Source organism: Sus scrofa, chromosome 10, assembly GCF_054392235.1.
Source record: "Sus scrofa isolate SSC_HxYL_T2T_F1_AM1 chromosome 10, Sscrofa_HxYL_maternal_Yorkshire_Landrace_v2.0, whole genome shotgun sequence".
Classification (NCBI taxonomy): domain Eukaryota; kingdom Metazoa; phylum Chordata; class Mammalia; order Artiodactyla; family Suidae; genus Sus; species Sus scrofa.
In genome coordinates, this window is record NC_139392.1 from 29,669,490 (window position 1) to 29,687,748 (window position 18,259).

The 18,259-nt window shown below is 56.0% G+C and overlaps 1 protein-coding gene across 17 annotated transcripts in view; it reads right to left on the minus strand.

The window, feature by feature from the left end:
- The window catches only part of LOC146398906 (uncharacterized), a 130,349-nt gene that overhangs the window by 68,808 nt on the left and 43,282 nt on the right, over positions 1 to 18,259 (minus strand). For 2 of the 17 annotated variants that reach the window (XM_084980774.1, XM_084980771.1), the window contains exon 1: positions 16,044 to 16,160. The exons of 12 other annotated variants lie outside the window; for them this stretch is intronic. The gene's annotated coding sequence lies outside the window, so the exon portion shown is untranslated. Of the gene's footprint in view, positions 1 to 5,671; positions 5,778 to 16,043; positions 16,161 to 18,259 lie in introns of those variants that run through there. 3 more of the 17 variants (XM_084980779.1, XM_084980782.1, XM_084980772.1) reach the window with 2 other exon arrangements.

The window sequence follows — 18,259 nt, forward strand, 5'->3', positions numbered from 1 at the left end:
TATCAGCTGATATCTCTACAGAAACACTACAGGCCAGGAGGGAATGGCAAGAGATATTTAAAGTGCTACAAGGAAAACATATGCAACCTAGAATACTTTATCCAGCAAGAATATCATTTAAAATAGAAGGGGAAATAAAAATTTTTCCCAACAAACAAAGACTTAAAGAATACAGCAACACAAAACCCAGGTTAAAGGAAATTTTGAAAGAGCTTCTCTAAACCAAAAAGGAAGGAAAGGGAAGAAAAAAGAAAAGAAAAAAAAAAGAAGAAGAAGAAGAGGAAGAACTAGGACTGAGGAAATTGCAATCAGAGAGCAGTCACTCAAATAAGCCAGCATACAGATTTAATCATGAACATACTTCAAACAAAATAAAATTAAAAAGAAAAAAATAAAAGAGTCATCAAAACCACAAAATGTGGGCAAGGGATGTTAGGAGGTAAATAACCCTTTTTGTTTGTATGTATGTCTCTCTTCTTAATTTTTAATATAGTAATGAAGTGTTTGAACTTACAGGACCATCAGGCTAAAACACACAATTATGGGAAGGGGTTAGCATACTTAAAAAACAGGGCAACCACAAGCCAAAACCAAATATTGCATTTACAAAAAATGAAAAAAAAATACACTCAAGCAGATAATAACAGGAGACCATCCAACAAAAAAAAAAAAAAAAAAAAAAAAAAAGAAAGGAAGAATGGAGAACCATAGAATCAACTGGAACACGAGGTTCAAATGGCAATAAATAATCATCTATCAATTTATCACCTTAAATGTCAATGGACTGAATGCCCCAATCAAAAGACACAGAGTGGCTGAGTGGATAAAAAGGCAAAAACCTTCAATATGCTGCCTACAAGAAACTCACCTTAGGACAAAAGATACATATAGATTGAAAGTGAAAGGGTGGGGAAAAGTATTTCACGTCAATAGACATGACAGAAAAGTAGGAGTCGCAACGCTCATATCAGACAAAATAGACTTTAAAACAAAAGACATAAAGAAAGACAAAGAAGGACACTACTTAATGATTAAGGGATCCATCCAAGGAGAGGATGTTACTATCATCAACATATATGCCCCAAACATAGGAGCACCCAGATACATACAACAAATATTAACAGACATAAAGGGAGATATTGATGAGAATACAATCATAGTAGGAGACCTAAACACCCCCCTCACATCAATGGACAGATCCTCTAGACAGAAAACCAATAAAGCAACAGAGATCCTAAAGGAAACAATAGAAAAGTTAGACTTCATTGATATCTTCAGGACACTACATCCAAAAAAATCAGAATACACATTCTTTTCAAATGCTCATGGAACATTCTCAAGAATCGATCACATATTGGGACATAAAGCGAATCTCAATAAATTTAGGAGCATAGAAATTATCTCAAGTATCTTCTCTGACCACAATGCCATGAACTTAGAAATCAACCATGGGAAAAGCAAAGAGAAAAAACCTACTCCATGGACACTAAACAACATGCTACTTAAAAACCAATGGGTCAATGAAGAAATCAAGAAGGAAATTAAAAACTACCTTGAAACAAATGATAATGAAGACACAACCTCTCAAAATCTATGGGATGCTGCGAAAGCAGTGCTCAGAGGGAAATTTATAGCAATACAGGCCTTTCTCAAAAAAGAAGAAAGATCCCAAATGGACAACTTAACCCTCCACCTAAACGAATTAGAAAAAGAAGAACAAAAAAGTCCTAAAGTCAGCAGAAGGAAGGAAATTATAAAGATCAATGAAGAAATCAATAAAATAGAGATTCAAAAAACAATAGAGAAAATTAATAAAACCAAGAGCTGGTTCTTTGAAACGGTGAACAAAATTGACAAACCCCTGGCCAGACTCACTAAAAAGAGGAGAGAAAGAACCCAAATAAACAAAATTATAAATGAAAAAGGAGAAATCACAACGGATACTGCAGAAATACAAAAAACCATAAGAGAATACTATGAACAACTATATGGCAACAAGTTTGACAATCTGGAAGAAATGGACAATTTTCTAGAATCTTACAGCCTGCCAAAACTGAATCAAGAAGAAACAGACCAACTGAACAGACCCATCACTAGAAATGAAATGGAAGAGGTCATAAAATCACTCCCTACAAATAAAAGTCCAGGACCAGATGGATTCACAGGCGAATTTTATCAAACATATAAAGAGGAATTGGTGCCCATCCTCCTTAAACGCTTTCAAAAGGTTGAAGAAGAACGAATACTGCCAAAGACATTCTATGATGCCACCATCACCCTCATTCCAAAACCAGACAGAGATACCACCAAAAAAGAAAACTATCAGCCAATATCATTGATGAGTATAGATGCAAAAATTCTCAACCAAATCTTAGCCAACCGAATCCAACAACATACCAAAAAAATTATACACCATGACCAGGTAGGGTTCATCCCAGGTTCACAAGGATGGTTCAACATACGCAAATCAATCAGCATCATACACCACATTCACAAAAAAAAAGTCAAAAATCATATGATCATCTCAATAGATGCAGAAAAAGCATTTGACAAAGTTCAACATCCATTCATGATCAAGACCCTCGCCAAAGTGGGTATAGAGGGAACATTCCTGAATATAATCAAAGCCATTTATGATAAACCCACAGCAAACATAATACTCAATGGGGAAAAACTGAAAGCCTTCTCACTCAAATCTGGAACAAGACAGGGATGCCCACTCTCACCACTGCTCTTCAACATCGTTTTGGAAGTCTTAGCCACAGCAATTAGACAAACAAAAGAAATAAAAGGCATCCATATAGGAAGAGAAGTGTTAAAGCTGTCACTGTATGCAGATGACATGATTCTATACCTAGAAAACCCTAAGGACTCAACCCCAAAACTCCTTGAACTGATTAATAAATTCAGCAAAGTGGCAGGATATAAGATTAACATTCAGAAGTCAGTTGCATTTCTGTATACCAGCAATGAAATATTAGAAAAGGAATACAAAAGTACGATACCTTTTAAAATTGCACCTCACAAAATCAAATACCTCGGAATACACCTGACCAAGGAGGTAAAGGACCTATATGCCGAGAACTATAAAACCTTAATCAAAGAAATCAAAGAAGATGTAAAGAAATGGAAAGATATTCCATGCTCCTGGACTGGGAAAATCAATATTGTGAAAATGGCCATTCTACCAGAAGCAATCTACAGATTCATTGCAATCTCGATCAAATTACCCATGACATTTTTCACAGAACTAGAACAAACAATCCAAAATTTTATATGGAACCACAAAAGACCCAGAATCGCCAAAGCAATCCTGAGAAACAAAAACCAAGCAGGAGGCATAACTCTCCCAGACTTCAAGAAATACTACAAAGCCACAGTCATCAAAACAGTGTGGTACTGGTATCAAAACAGACAGACAGACAGACCAATGGAACAGAATAGAGAATCCGGAAATAAACCCTGACACCTATGGTCAATTAATCTTTGACAAGGGAGGCAAGAACATAAAATGGGAAAAGGAAAGTCTATTCAGCATGCATTGATGGGAAACCTAGACAGCTGCATTCAAAGCAATGAAACTAGAACACACCCTCATACCATGCACAAAAATAAAATCAAAATGGCTGAAAGACTTAAATATACGACAGGACACCATCAAACTCCTAGAAGAAAACATAGGCAAAACACTCTCTGACATCAACATCATGAATGTTTTCTCAGGTCAGTCTCCCAAAGCAATAGAAATTAGAGCAAAAATAAACCCATGGGACCTAATCAAACTGAAAAGATTTTGAACAGCAAAGGAAACCCAAAACAAAAAGACAACTTACAGAATGGGAGAAGATAGTTTCAAATGATGCAACTGACAAGGGCTTAATCTCTAGAATATATAAGCAACTTATACAACCCAACAGCAAAAAAACCAATCAATCAATGGAAAAATGGGAAAAAGACCTGAATACACATTTCTCCGAAGAAGATACACAGACGGCCAACAAACACATGAAAAAATGCTCAACATCGTTGATTATAAGAGAAATACAAATCAAAACAACCATGAGATATCACCTCACACCAGTCAGAATGACCATTAATAAAACCACAAAGAACAAGTGCTGGAAGGGCTGTGGAGAAAAGGGAACCCTCCTGCACTGCTGGTGGGAATGTAAACTGGTACAGCCACTATGGAGAAGAGTCTGGAGATACCTTAGAAATCTATACATAGCTGGGGCTCCGCTGCCATCCTCACCTCCCGCCCCCACGCTCGCGGTGGCCCTCCACAGTCCCTGCGCGCTCCCTTCCCCTGCACGCACCCAACCCCCACGCCTGCGCCGCCCCCAAGCCACTCCCCGCCACCCTCGTCCCGCTCAAAACACGCACCTTTCCCCCAAACACTTCCTGGAACCTTCCATCCCCCTTTTCCCAAGCATCCTAGGCACCCTCTTCCCTTCTCACAAAGATAAAACACAAACCTACCTTGGACCTGCCCGCTGCAGCCCTGCTCACATCCTCAGCTCCTTCACCCACGCTCGCTCGCCGCGGTGGCCCTCAGCAGTCGCTCCGGGGGCTCCCTTCCCCGTCACGCACGCGAACCCCCACGCACGCCACGGCACGCACGCAACCCCCTCGCACGCCACGGCACGCACGCAACCCCCACGCAGGCGCTCTGCACAACCGCGTCCCCGCCCCCCTCGCCCCTCTCTGCCCCCACCCACACCCCCCCCCCTTCCTGGAAACTTTCCCCATCAGCTCAAAGGCATCCAACCTACCCACCCCTCTACCCCCTTCTCAAACAAACAATCAAACGAACAAACACACACAGCAAGCCAAAAACCAAAACAAAAAACACCTCACTTGAACCTGTCTGCTGGAACTCCACTGACAGCCTTACCTCAGTCCCCCCCTGCTCCCCTGGCCCTCAGCACTCCCTTCAGCTCTCCCTTCCCCTCTGTTCAGGCACTACCCACAAGCCCCTCCCAGCTGCCCTGGCCCATTCCCACACGAACCCCTCTGGGCTCCTTTCCTGACATCCTTCCGCTCCCATGTGCTAAGGGGTCCTCATCCTCCACCCTCTTCCCCCTTCACAACAACCAACCAAAAACCAAAAACCAGCAACAAAAACCACCACCACCGCAGCAGCCACCAAAACCTACCTTGAACCTATCCCCTAGAATGCCCCTCACAACCTCCCCGCAGGGCCCCAGGCTCTCCGTGTCCCTCTCCATTCCCTCCGGCCTCCCTTCCCCTGCACCCACGCAACCCCCACGCACGCTCGGGGGGCAAGGGGTGCCTGCCCGCCTCCACGCTCCCCGCACTCGCACAGGCCCAACCCTTCCTAGGACCTCGCCTCCACTTTTCCCAGGGATCCCATCCACCCTCTTCCTGCCTCTCAAAACTAACCCTAACTTCAACCTCTCAGCTGGGGCTCCGCTGCCATCCTCACCTCCCTCACCCACGCTCGCGGTGGCCCTCCCCATTCCCTCTGAGCTCCCTTCCCCTCCACGCAGCTAACCCTCCTGCACTCAACCCCCATACCTGCCCTGCACTGAAGCCGGTCCCTCCCCAACCACGCACCTTTCCCCCAAACACTTCCTGGGACCTTCCCTCCCCTTTTCCCAAGCATCCTAGGCACCCTCTTCCCTTCTCAAAAAGATAAACACAAACCTACCTTGGACCTGCCCGCTGCAGCCCTGCTCACGCCCTCAGCTCCTTCACCCATGCTCGCTCGCCGCGGTGTCCCTCAGCAGTCGCTCCGGGGGCTCCCTTCCCCTGCGCACGCACGCAACCCCCACGCACGCGCTCTGCACAACCGCGTCCCCGCCCCCCTCGCCCCTCTCTGCCCCCACCCACACCCCCCCCTTCCTGGAAACTTTCCCCATCAGCTCAAAGGCATCCAACCTACCCACCCCTCTACCCCCTTCTCAAACAAACAATCAAACGAACAAACACACACAGCAAGCCAAAAACCAAAACAAAAAACACCTCACTTGAACCTGTCTGCTGGAACTCCACTGACAGCCTTACCTCAGTCCCCCCCTGCTCCCCTGGCCCTCAGCACTCCCTTCAGCTCTCCCTTCCCCTCTGTTCAGGCACTACCCACAAGCCCCTCCCAGCTGCCCTGGCCCATTCCCACACGAACCCCTCTGGGCTCCTTTCCTGACATCCTTCCGCTCCCATGTGCTAAGGGGTCCTCATCCTCCACCCTCTTCCCCCTTCACAACAACCAACCAAAAACCAAAAACCAACAACAAAAACCACCACCACCGCAGCAGCCACCAAAACCTCCCTTGAACCTATCCCCTAGAATGCCCCTCACAACCTCCCCGCAGGGCCCCAGGCTCTCCGTGTCCCTCTCCATTCCCTCCGGCCTCCCTTCCCCTGCACCCACGCAACCCCCACGCACGCTCGGGGGGCAAGGGGTGCCTGCCCGCCTCCACGCTCCCCGCACTCGCACAGGCCCAACCCTTCCTAGGACCTCGCCTCCACTTTTCCAAGGGATCCCATCCACCCTCTTCCTGCCTCTCAAAACTAACCCTAACTTCAACCTCTCAGCTGGGGCTCCGCTGCCATCCTCACCCTCCCTCCCCCACGCTCGCGGTGGCCCTCCCCATTCCCTCTGAGCTCCCTTCCCCTCCACGCAGCTAACCCTCCTGCACTCAACCCCCATACCTGCCCTGCACTGAAGCCGGTCCCTCCCCAACCACGCACCTTTCCCCCAAACACTTCCTGGGACCTTCCCTCCCCTTTTCCCAAGCATCCTAGGCACCCTCTTCCCTTCTCAAAAAGATAAACACAAACCTACCTTGGACCTGCCCGCTGCAGCCCTGCTCACGCCCTCAGCTCCTTCACCCATGCTCGCTCGCCGCGGTGTCCCTCAGCAGTCGCTCCGGGGGCTCCCTTCCCAGGCACGCACGCAACCTCCACGCACGCCACGGCACGCACGCAACCCCCTCGCACGCCACGGCACGCAAGCAACCCCCACGCATGCGCTCTGCACAACCGCGTCCCCGCCCCCCTCGCCCCTCTCTGCCCCCACCCACACCCCCCCCCTTCCTGGAAACTTTCCCCATCAGCTCAAAGGCATCCAACCTACCCACCCCTCTACCCCCTTCTCAAACAAACAATCAAACGAACAAACACACACAGCAAGCCAAAAACCAAAACAAAAAACACCTCACTTGAACCTGTCTGCTGCTGGAACTCCACTGACAGCCTTACCTCAGTCCCCCCCTGCTCCCCTGGCCCTCAGCACTCCCTTCAGCTCTCCCTTCCCCTCTGTTCAGGCACTACCCACAAGCCCCTCCCAGCTGCCCTGGCCCATTCCCACACGAACCCCTCTGGGCTCCTTTCCTGACATCCTTCCGCTCCCATGTGCTAAGGGGTCCTCATCCTCCACCCTCTTCCCCCTTCACAACAACCAACCAAAAACCAAAAACCAGCAACAAAAACCACCACCACCGCAGCAGCCACCAAAACCTACCTTGAACCTATCCCCTAGAATGCCCCTCACAACCTCCCCGCAGGGCCCCAGGCTCTCCGTGTCCCTCTCCATTCCCTCCGGCCTCCCTTCCCCTGCACCCACGCAACCCCCACGCACGCTCGGGGGGCAAGGGGTGCCTGCCCGCCTCCACGCTCCCCGCACTCGCACAGGCCCAACCCTTCCTAGGACCTCGCCTCCACTTTTCCAAGGGATCCCATCCACCCTCTTCCTGCCTCTCAAAACTAACCCTAACTTCAACCTCTCAGCTGGGGCTCCGCTGCCATCCTCACCCTCCCTCCCCCACGCTCGCGGTGGCCCTCCCCATTCCCTCTGAGCTCCCTTCCCCTCCACGCAGCTAACCCTCCTGCACTCAACCCCCATACCTGCCCTGCACTGAAGCCGGTCCCTCCCCAACCACGCACCTTTCCCCCAAACACTTCCTGGGACCTTCCCTCCCCTTTTCCCAAGCATCCTAGGCACCCTCTTCCCTTCTCAAAAAGATAAACACAAACCTACCTTGGACCTGCCCACTGCAGCCCTGCTCACGCCCTCAGCTCCTTCACCCATGCTCGCTCGCCGCGGTGTCCCTCAGCAGTCGCTCCGGGGGCTCCCTTCCCCGGCACGCACGCAACCCCCACGCAGGCGCTCTGCACAACCGCGTCCCCGCCCCCCTCGCCCCTCTCTGCCCCCACCCACACCCCCCCCCTTCCTGGAAACTTTCCCCATCAGCTCAAAGGCATCCAACCTACCCACCCCTCTACCCCCTTCTCAAACAAACAATCAAACGAACAAACACACACAGCAAGCCAAAAACCAAAACAAAAAACACCTCACTTGAACCTGTCTGCTGGAACTCCACTGACAGCCTTACCTCAGTCCCCCCCTGCTCCCCTGGCCCTCAGCACTCCCTTCAGCTCTCCCTTCCCCTCTGTTCAGGCACTACCCACAAGCCCCTCCCAGCTGCCCTGGCCCATTCCCACACGAACCCCTCTGGGCTCCTTTCCTGACATCCTTCCGCTCCCATGTGCTAAGGGGTCCTCATCCTCCACCCTCTTCCCCCTTCACAACAACCAACCAAAAACCAAAAACCAGCAACAAAAACCACCACCACCGCAGCAGCCACCAAAACCTACCTTGAACCTATCCCCTAGAATGCCCCTCACAACCTCCCCGCAGGGCCCCAGGCTCTCCGTGTCCCTCTCCATTCCCTCCGGCCTCCCTTCCCCTGCACCCACGCAACCCCCACGCACGCTCGGGGGGCAAGGGGTGCCTGCCCGCCTCCACGCTCCCCGCACTCGCACAGGCCCAACCCTTCCTAGGACCTCGCCTCCACTTTTCCAAGGGATCCCATCCACCCTCTTCCTGCCTCTCAAAACTAACCCTAACTTCAACCTCTCAGCTGGGGCTCCGCTGCCATCCTCACCTCCCTCACCCACGCTCGCGGTGGCCCTCCCCATTCCCTCTGAGCTCCCTTCCCCTCCACGCAGCTAACCCTCCTGCACTCAACCCCCATACCTGCCCTGCACTGAAGCCGGTCCCTCCCCAACCACGCACCTTTCCCCCAAACACTTCCTGGGACCTTCCCTCCCATTTTCCCAAGCATCCTAGGCACCCTCTTCCCTTCTCAAAAAGATAAACCAAACCTACCTTGGACCTGCCCACTGCAGCCCTGCTCACGCCCTCAGCTCCTTCACCCATGCTCGCTCGCCGAGGTGTCCCTCAGCAGTCGCTCCGGGGGCTCCCTTTCCGGGCATGCACGCAACCCCCACGCAGGCGCTCTGCACAACCGCGTCCCCGCCCCCCTCGCCCCTCTCTGCCCCCACCCACACCCCCCCCCTTCCTGGAAACTTTCCCCATCAGCTCAAAGGCATCCAACCTACCCACCCCTCTACCCCCTTCTCAAACAAACAATCAAACGAACAAACACACACAGCAAGCCAAAAACCAAAACAAAAAACACCTCACTTGAACCTGTCTGCTGGAACTCCACTGACAGCCTTACCTCAGTCCCCCCCTGCTCCCCTGGCCCTCAGCACTCCCTTCAGCTCTCCCTTCCCCTCTGTTCAGGCACTACCCACAAGCCCCTCCCAGCTGCCCTGGCCCATTCCCACACGAACCCCTCTGGGCTCCTTTCCTGACATCCTTCCGCTCCCATGTGCTAAGGGGTCCTCATCCTCCACCCTCTTCCCCCTTCACAACAACCAACCAAACACCAAAAACCAACAACAAAAACCACCACCACCGCAGCAGCCACCAAAACCTACCTTGAACCTATCCCCTAGAATGCCCCTCACAACCTCCCCGCAGGGCCCCAGGCTCTCCGTGTCCCTCTCCATTCCCTCCGGCCTCCCTTCCCCTGCACCCACGCAACCCCCACGCACGCTCGGGGGGCAAGGGGTGCCTGCCCGCCTCCACGCTCCCCGCACTCGCACAGGCCCAACCCTTCCTAGGACCTCGCCTCCACTTTTCCAAGGGATCCCATCCACCCTCTTCCTGCCTCTCAAAACTAACCCTAACTTCAACCTCTCAGCTGGGGCTCCGCTGCCATCCTCACCTCCCTCCCCCACGCTCGCGGTGGCCCTCCCCATTCCCTCTGAGCTCCCTTCCCCTCCACGCAGCTAACCCTCCTGCACTCAACCCCCATACCTGCCCTGCACTGAAGCCGGTCCCTCCCCAACCACGCACCTTTCCCCCAAACACTTCCTGGGACCTTCCCTCCCCTTTTCCCAAGCATCCTAGGCACCCTCTTCCCTTCTCAAAAAGATAAACACAAACCTACCTTGGACCTGCCCGCTGCAGCCCTGCTCACGCCCTCAGCTCCTTCACCCATGCTCGCTCGCCGAGGTGTCCCTCAGCAGTCGCTCCGGGGGCTCCCTTCCCCGGCACGCACGCAACCCCCACGCACGCCACGGCACGCACGCAACCCCCTCGCACGCCACGGCACGCACGCAACCCCCACGCAGGCGCTCTGCACAACCGCGTCCCCGCCCCCCTCGCCCCTCTCTGCCCCCACCCACACCCCCCCCCTTCCTGGAAACTTTCCCCATCAGCTCAAAGGCATCCAACCTACCCACCCCTCTACCCCCTTCTCAAACAAACAATCAAACGAACAAACACACACAGCAAGCCAAAAACCAAAACAAAAAACACCTCACTTGAACCTGTCTGCTGGAACTCCACTGACAGCCTTACCTCAGTCCCCCCCTGCTCCCCTGGCCCTCAGCACTCCCTTCAGCTCTCCCTTCCCCTCTGTTCAGGCACTACCCACAAGCCCCTCCCAGCTGCCCTGGCCCATTCCCACACGAACCCCTCTGGGCTCCTTTCCTGACATCCTTCCGCTCCCATGTGCTAAGGGGTCCTCATCCTCCACCCTCTTCCCCCTTCACAACAACCAACCAAAAACCAAAAACCAGCAACAAAAACCACCACCACCGCAGCAGCCACCAAAACCTACCTTGAACCTATCCCCTAGAATGCCCCTCACAACCTCCCCGCAGGGCCCCAGGCTCTCCGTGTCCCTCTCCATTCCCTCCGGCCTCCCTTCCCCTGCACCCACGCAACCCCCACGCACGCTCGGGGGGCAAGGGGTGCCTGCCCGCCTCCACGCTCCCCGCACTCGCACAGGCCCAACCCTTCCTAGGACCTCGCCTCCACTTTTCCAAGGGATCCCATCCACCCTCTTCCTGCCTCTCAAAACTAACCCTAACTTCAACCTCTCAGCTGGGGCTCCGCTGCCATCCTCACCTCCCTCCCCCACGCTCGCGGTGGCCCTCCCCATTCCCTCTGAGCTCCCTTCCCCTCCACGCAGCTAACCCTCCTGCACTCAACCCCCATACCTGCCCTGCACTGAAGCCGGTCCCTCCCCAACCACGCACCTTTCCCCCAAACACTTCCTGGGACCTTCCCTCCCCTTTTCCCAAGCATCCTAGGCACCCTCTTCCCTTCTCAAAAAGATAAACACAAACCTACCTTGGACCTGCCCGCTGCAGCCCTGCTCACGCCCTCAGCTCCTTCACCCATGCTCGCTCGCCGCGGTGTCCCTCAGCAGTCGCTCCGGGGGCTCCCTTACCAGGCACGCACGCAACCCCCACGCACGCCACGGCACGCACGCAACCCCCTCGCACGCCACGGCACGCACGCAACCCCCACGCAGGCGCTCTGCACAACCGCGTCCCCGCCCCCCTCGCCCCTCTCTGCCCCCACCCACACCCCCCCCCTTCCTGGAAACTTTCCCCATCAGCTCAAAGGCATCCAACCTACCCACCCCTCTACCCCCTTCTCAAACAAACAATCAAACGAACAAACACACACAGCAAGCCAAAAACCAAAACAAAAAACACCTCACTTGAACCTGTCTGCTGGAACTCCACTGACAGCCTTACCTCAGTCCCCCCCTGCTCCCCTGGCCCTCAGCACTCCCTTCAGCTCTCCCTTCCCCTCTGTTCAGGCACTACCCACAAGCCCCTCCCAGCTGCCCTGGCCCATTCCCACACGAACCCCTCTGGGCTCCTTTCCTGACATCCTTCCGCTCCCATGTGCTAAGGGGTCCTCATCCTCCACCCTCTTCCCCCTTCACAACAACCAACCAAAAACCAAAAACCAGCAACAAAAACCACCACCACCGCAGCAGCCACCAAAACCTACCTTGAACCTATCCCCTAGAATGCCCCTCACAACCTCCCCGCAGGGCCCCAGGCTCTCCGTGTCCCTCTCCATTCCCTCCGGCCTCCCTTCCCCTGCACCCACGCAACCCCCACGCACGCTCGGGGGGCAAGGGGTGCCTGCCCGCCTCCACGCTCCCCGCACTCGCACAGGCCCAACCCTTCCTAGGACCTCGCCTCCACTTTTCCCAGGGATCCCATCCACCCTCTTCCTGCCTCTCAAAACTAACCCTAACTTCAACCTCTCAGCTGGGGCTCCGCTGCCATCCTCACCTCCCTCACCCACGCTCGCGGTGGCCCTCCCCATTCCCTCTGAGCTCCCTTCCCCTCCACGCAGCTAACCCTCCTGCACTCAACCCCCATACCTGCCCTGCACTGAAGCCGGTCCCTCCCCAACCACGCACCTTTCCCCCAAACACTTCCTGGGACCTTCCCTCCCCTTTTCCCAAGCATCCTAGGCACCCTCTTCCCTTCTCAAAAAGATAAACACAAACCTACCTTGGACCTGCCCGCTGCAGCCCTGCTCACGCCCTCAGCTCCTTCACCCATGCTCGCTCGCCGCGGTGTCCCTCAGCAGTCGCTCCGGGGGCTCCCTTCCCCGGCACAGGCACGCAACCCCCACGCACGCGCTCTGCACAACCGCGTCCCCGCCCCCCTCGCCCCTCTCTGCCCCCACCCACACCCCCCCCTTCCTGGAAACTTTCCCCATCAGCTCAAAGGCATCCAACCTACCCACCCCTCTACCCCCTTCTCAAACAAACAATCAAACGAACAAACACACACAGCAAGCCAAAAACCAAAACAAAAAACACCTCACTTGAACCTGTCTGCTGGAACTCCACTGACAGCCTTACCTCAGTCCCCCCCTGCTCCCCTGGCCCTCAGCACTCCCTTCAGCTCTCCCTTCCCCTCTGTTCAGGCACTACCCACAAGCCCCTCCCAGCTGCCCTGGCCCATTCCCACACGAACCCCTCTGGGCTCCTTTCCTGACATCCTTCCGCTCCCATGTGCTAAGGGGTCCTCATCCTCCACCCTCTTCCCCCTTCACAACAACCAACCAAAAACCAAAAACCAACAACAAAAACCACCACCACCGCAGCAGCCACCAAAACCTCCCTTGAACCTATCCCCTAGAATGCCCCTCACAACCTCCCCGCAGGGCCCCAGGCTCTCCGTGTCCCTCTCCATTCCCTCCGGCCTCCCTTCCCCTGCACCCACGCAACCCCCACGCACGCTCGGGGGGCAAGGGGTGCCTGCCCGCCTCCACGCTCCCCGCACTCGCACAGGCCCAACCCTTCCTAGGACCTCGCCTCCACTTTTCCAAGGGATCCCATCCACCCTCTTCCTGCCTCTCAAAACTAACCCTAACTTCAACCTCTCAGCTGGGGCTCCGCTGCCATCCTCACCCTCCCTCCCCCACGCTCGCGGTGGCCCTCCCCATTCCCTCTGAGCTCCCTTCCCCTCCACGCAGCTAACCCTCCTGCACTCAACCCCCATACCTGCCCTGCACTGAAGCCGGTCCCTCCCCAACCACGCACCTTTCCCCCAAACACTTCCTGGGACCTTCCCTCCCCTTTTCCCAAGCATCCTAGGCACCCTCTTCCCTTCTCAAAAAGATAAACACAAACCTACCTTGGACCTGCCCGCTGCAGCCCTGCTCACGCCCTCAGCTCCTTCACCCATGCTCGCTCGCCGCGGTGTCCCTCAGCAGTCGCTCCGGGGGCTCCCTTCCCCGGCACGCACGCAACCCACACGCAGGCGCTCTGCACAACCGCGTCCCCGCCCCCCTCGCCCCTCTCTGCCCCCACCCACACCCCCCCCCTTCCTGGAAACTTTCCCCATCAGCTCAAAGGCATCCAACCTACCCACCCCTCTACCCCCTTCTCAAACAAACAATCAAACGAACAAACACACACAGCAAGCCAAAAACCAAAACAAAAAACACCTCACTTGAACCTGTCTGCTGGAACTCCACTGACAGCCTTACCTCAGTCCCCCCCTGCTCCCCTGGCCCTCAGCACTCCCTTCAGCTCTCCCTTCCCCTCTGTTCAGGCACTACCCACAAGCCCCTCCCAGCTGCCCTGGCCCATTCCCACACGAACCCCTCTGGGCTCCTTTCCTGACATCCTTCCGCTCCCATGTGCTAAGGGGTCCTCATCCTCCACCCTCTTCCCCCTTCACAACAACCAACCAAAAACCAAAAACCAGCAACAAAAACCACCACCACCGCAGCAGCCACCAAAACCTACCTTGAACCTATCCCCTAGAATGCCCCTCACAACCTCCCCGCAGGGCCCCAGGCTCTCCGTGTCCCTCTCCATTCCCTCCGGCCTCCCTTCCCCTGCACCCACGCAACCCCCACGCACGCTCGGGGGGCAAGGGGTGCCTGCCCGCCTCCACGCTCCCCGCACTCGCACAGGCCCAACCCTTCCTAGGACCTCGCCTCCACTTTTCCCAGGGATCCCATCCACCCTCTTCCTGCCTCTCAAAACTAACCCTAACTTCAACCTCTCAGCTGGGGCTCCGCTGCCATCCTCACCTCCCTCCCCCACGCTCGCGGTGGCCCTCCCCATTCCCTCTGAGCTCCCTTCCCCTCCACGCAGCTAACCCTCCTGCACTCAACCCCCATACCTGCCCTGCACTGAAGCCGGTCCCTCCCCAACCACGCACCTTTCCCCCAAACACTTCCTGGGACCTTCCCTCCCCTTTTCCCAAGCATCCTAGGCACCCTCTTCCCTTCTCAAAAAGATAAACACAAACCTACCTTGGACCTGCCCGCTGCAGCCCTGCTCACGCCCTCAGCTCCTTCACCCATGCTCGCTCGCCGCGGTGTCCCTCAGCAGTCGCTCCGGGGGCTCCCTTCCCCTGCGCACGCACGCAACCCCCACGCACGCGCTCTGCACAACCGCGTCCCCGCCCCCCTCGCCCCTCTCTGCCCCCACCCACACCCCCCCCCTTCCTGGAAACTTTCCCCATCAGCTCAAAGGCATCCAACCTACCCACCCCTCTACCCCCTTCTCAAACAAACAATCAAACGAACAAACACACACAGCAAGCCAAAAACCAAAACAAAAAACACCTCACTTGAACCTGTCTGCTGGAACTCCACTGACAGCCTTACCTCAGTCCCCCCCTGCTCCCCTGGCCCTCAGCACTCCCTTCAGCTCTCCCTTCCCCTCTGTTCAGGCACTACCCACAAGCCCCTCCCAGCTGCCCTGGCCCATTCCCACACGAACCCCTCTGGGCTCCTTTCCTGACATCCTTCCGCTCCCATGTGCTAAGGGGTCCTCATCCTCCACCCTCTTCCCCCTTCACAACAACCAACCAAAAACCAAAAACCAACAACAAAAACCACCACCACCGCAGCAGCCACCAAAACCTACCTTGAACCTATCCCCTAGAATGCCCCTCACAACCTCCCCGCAGGGCCCCAGGCTCTCCGTGTCCCTCTCCATTCCCTCCGGCCTCCCTTCCCCTGCACCCACGCAACCCCCACGCACGCTCGGGGGGCAAGGGGTGCCTGCCCGCCTCCACGCTCCCCGCACTCGCACAGGCCCAACCCTTCCTAGGACCTCGCCTCCACTTTTCCAAGGGATCCCATCCACCCTCTTCCTGCCTCTCAAAACTAACCCTAACTTCAACCTCTCAGCTGGGGCTCCGCTGCCATCCTCACCCTCCCTCCCCCACGCTCGCGGTGGCCCTCCCCATTCCCTCTGAGCTCCCTTCCCCTCCACGCAGCTAACCCTCCTGCACTCAACCCCCATACCTGCCCTGCACTGAAGCCGGTCCCTCCCCAACCACGCACCTTTCCCCCAAACACTTCCTGGGACCTTCCCTCCCCTTTTCCCAAGCATCCTAGGCACCCTCTTCCCTTCTCAAAAAGATAAACACAAACCTACCTTGGACCTGCCCGCTGCAGCCCTGCTCACGCCCTCAGCTCCTTCACCCAAGCTCGCTCGCCGCGGTGTCCCTCAGCAGTCGCTCCGGGGGCTCCCTTCCCAGGCACGCACGCAACCTCCACGCACGCCACGGCACGCACGCAACCCCCTCGCACGCCACGGCACGCAAGCAACCCCCACGCATGCGCTCTGCACAACCGCGTCCCCGCCCCCCTCGCCCCTCTCTGCCCCCACCCACACCCCCCCCCTTCCTGGAAACTTTCCCCATCAGCTCAAAGGCATCCAACCTACCCACCCCTCTACCCCCTTCTCAAACAAACAATCAAACGAACAAACACACACAGCAAGCCAAAAACCAAAACAAAAAACACCTCACTTGAACCTGTCTGCTGCTGGAACTCCACTGACAGCCTTACCTCAGTCCCCCCCTGCTCCCCTGGCCCTCAGCACTCCCTTCAGCTCTCCCTTCCCCTCTGTTCAGGCACTACCCACAAGCCCCTCCCAGCTGCCCTGGCCCATTCCCACACGAACCCCTCTGGGCTCCTTTCCTGACATCCTTCCGCTCCCATGTGCTAAGGGGTCCTCATCCTCCACCCTCTTCCCCCTTCACAACAACCAACCAAAAACCAAAAACCAGCAACAAAAACCACCACCACCGCAGCAGCCACCAAAACCTACCTTGAACCTATCCCCTAGAATGCCCCTCACAACCTCCCCGCAGGGCCCCAGGCTCTCCGTGTCCCTCTCCATTCCCTCCGGCCTCCCTTCCCCTGCACCCACGCAACCCCCACGCACGCTCGGGGGGCAAGGGGTGCCTGCCCGCCTCCACGCTCCCCGCACTCGCACAGGCCCAACCCTTCCTAGGACCTCGCCTCCACTTTTCCCAGGGATCCCATCCACCCTCTTCCTGCCTCTCAAAACTAACCCTAACTTCAACCTCTCAGCTGGGGCTCCGCTGCCATCCTCACCTCCCTCCCCCACGCTCGCGGTGGCCCTCCCCATTCCCTCTGAGCTCCCTTCCCCTCCACGCAGCTAACCCTCCTGCACTCAACCCCCATACCTGCCCTGCACTGAAGCCGGTCCCTCCCCAACCACGCACCTTTCCCCCAAACACTTCCTGGGACCTTCCCTCCCCTTTTCCCAAGCATCCTAGGCACCCTCTTCCCTTCTCAAAAAGATAAACACAAACCTACCTTGGACCTGCCCGCTGCAGCCCTGCTCACGCCCTCAGCTCCTTCACCCATGCTCGCTCGCCGCGGTGTCCCTCAGCAGTCGCTCCGGGGGCTCCCTTCCCAGGCACGCACGCAACCTCCACGCACGCCACGGCACGCACGCAACCCCCTCGCACGCCACGGCACGCAAGCAACCCCCACGCATGCGCTCTGCACAACCGCGTCCCCGCCCCCCTCGCCCCTCTCTGCCCCCACCCACACCCCCCCCCTTCCTGGAAACTTTCCCCATCAGCTCAAAGGCATCCAACCTACCCACCCCTCTACCCCCTTCTCAAACAAACAATCAAACGAACAAACACACACAGCAAGCCAAAAACCAAAACAAAAAACACCTCACTTGAACCTGTCTGCTGCTGGAACTCCACTGACAGCCTTACCTCAGTCCCCCCCTGCTCCCCTGGCCCTCAGCACTCCCTTCAGCTCTCCCTTCCCCTCTGTTCAGGCACTACCCACAAGCCCCTCCCAGCTGCCCTGGCCCATTCCCACACGAACCCCTCTGGGCTCCTTTCCTGACATCCTTCCGCTCCCATGTGCTAAGGGGTCCTCATCCTCCACCCTCTTCCCCCTTCACAACAACCAACCAAAAACCAAAAACCAGCAACAAAAACCACCACCACCGCAGCAGCCACCAAAACCTACCTTGAACCTATCCCCTAGAATGCCCCTCACAACCTCCCCGCAGGGCCCCAGGCTCTCCGTGTCCCTCTCCATTCCCTCCGGCCTCCCTTCCCCTGCACCCACGCAACCCCCACGCACGCTCGGGGGGCAAGGGGTGCCTGCCCGCCTCCACGCTCCCCGCACTCGCACAGGCCCAACCCTTCCTAGGACCTCGCCTCCACTTTTCCAAGGGATCCCATCCACCCTCTTCCTGCCTCTCAAAACTAACCCTAACTTCAACCTCTCAGCTGGGGCTCCGCTGCCATCCTCACCCTCCCTCCCCCACGCTCGCGGTGGCCCTCCCCATTCCCTCTGAGCTCCCTTCCC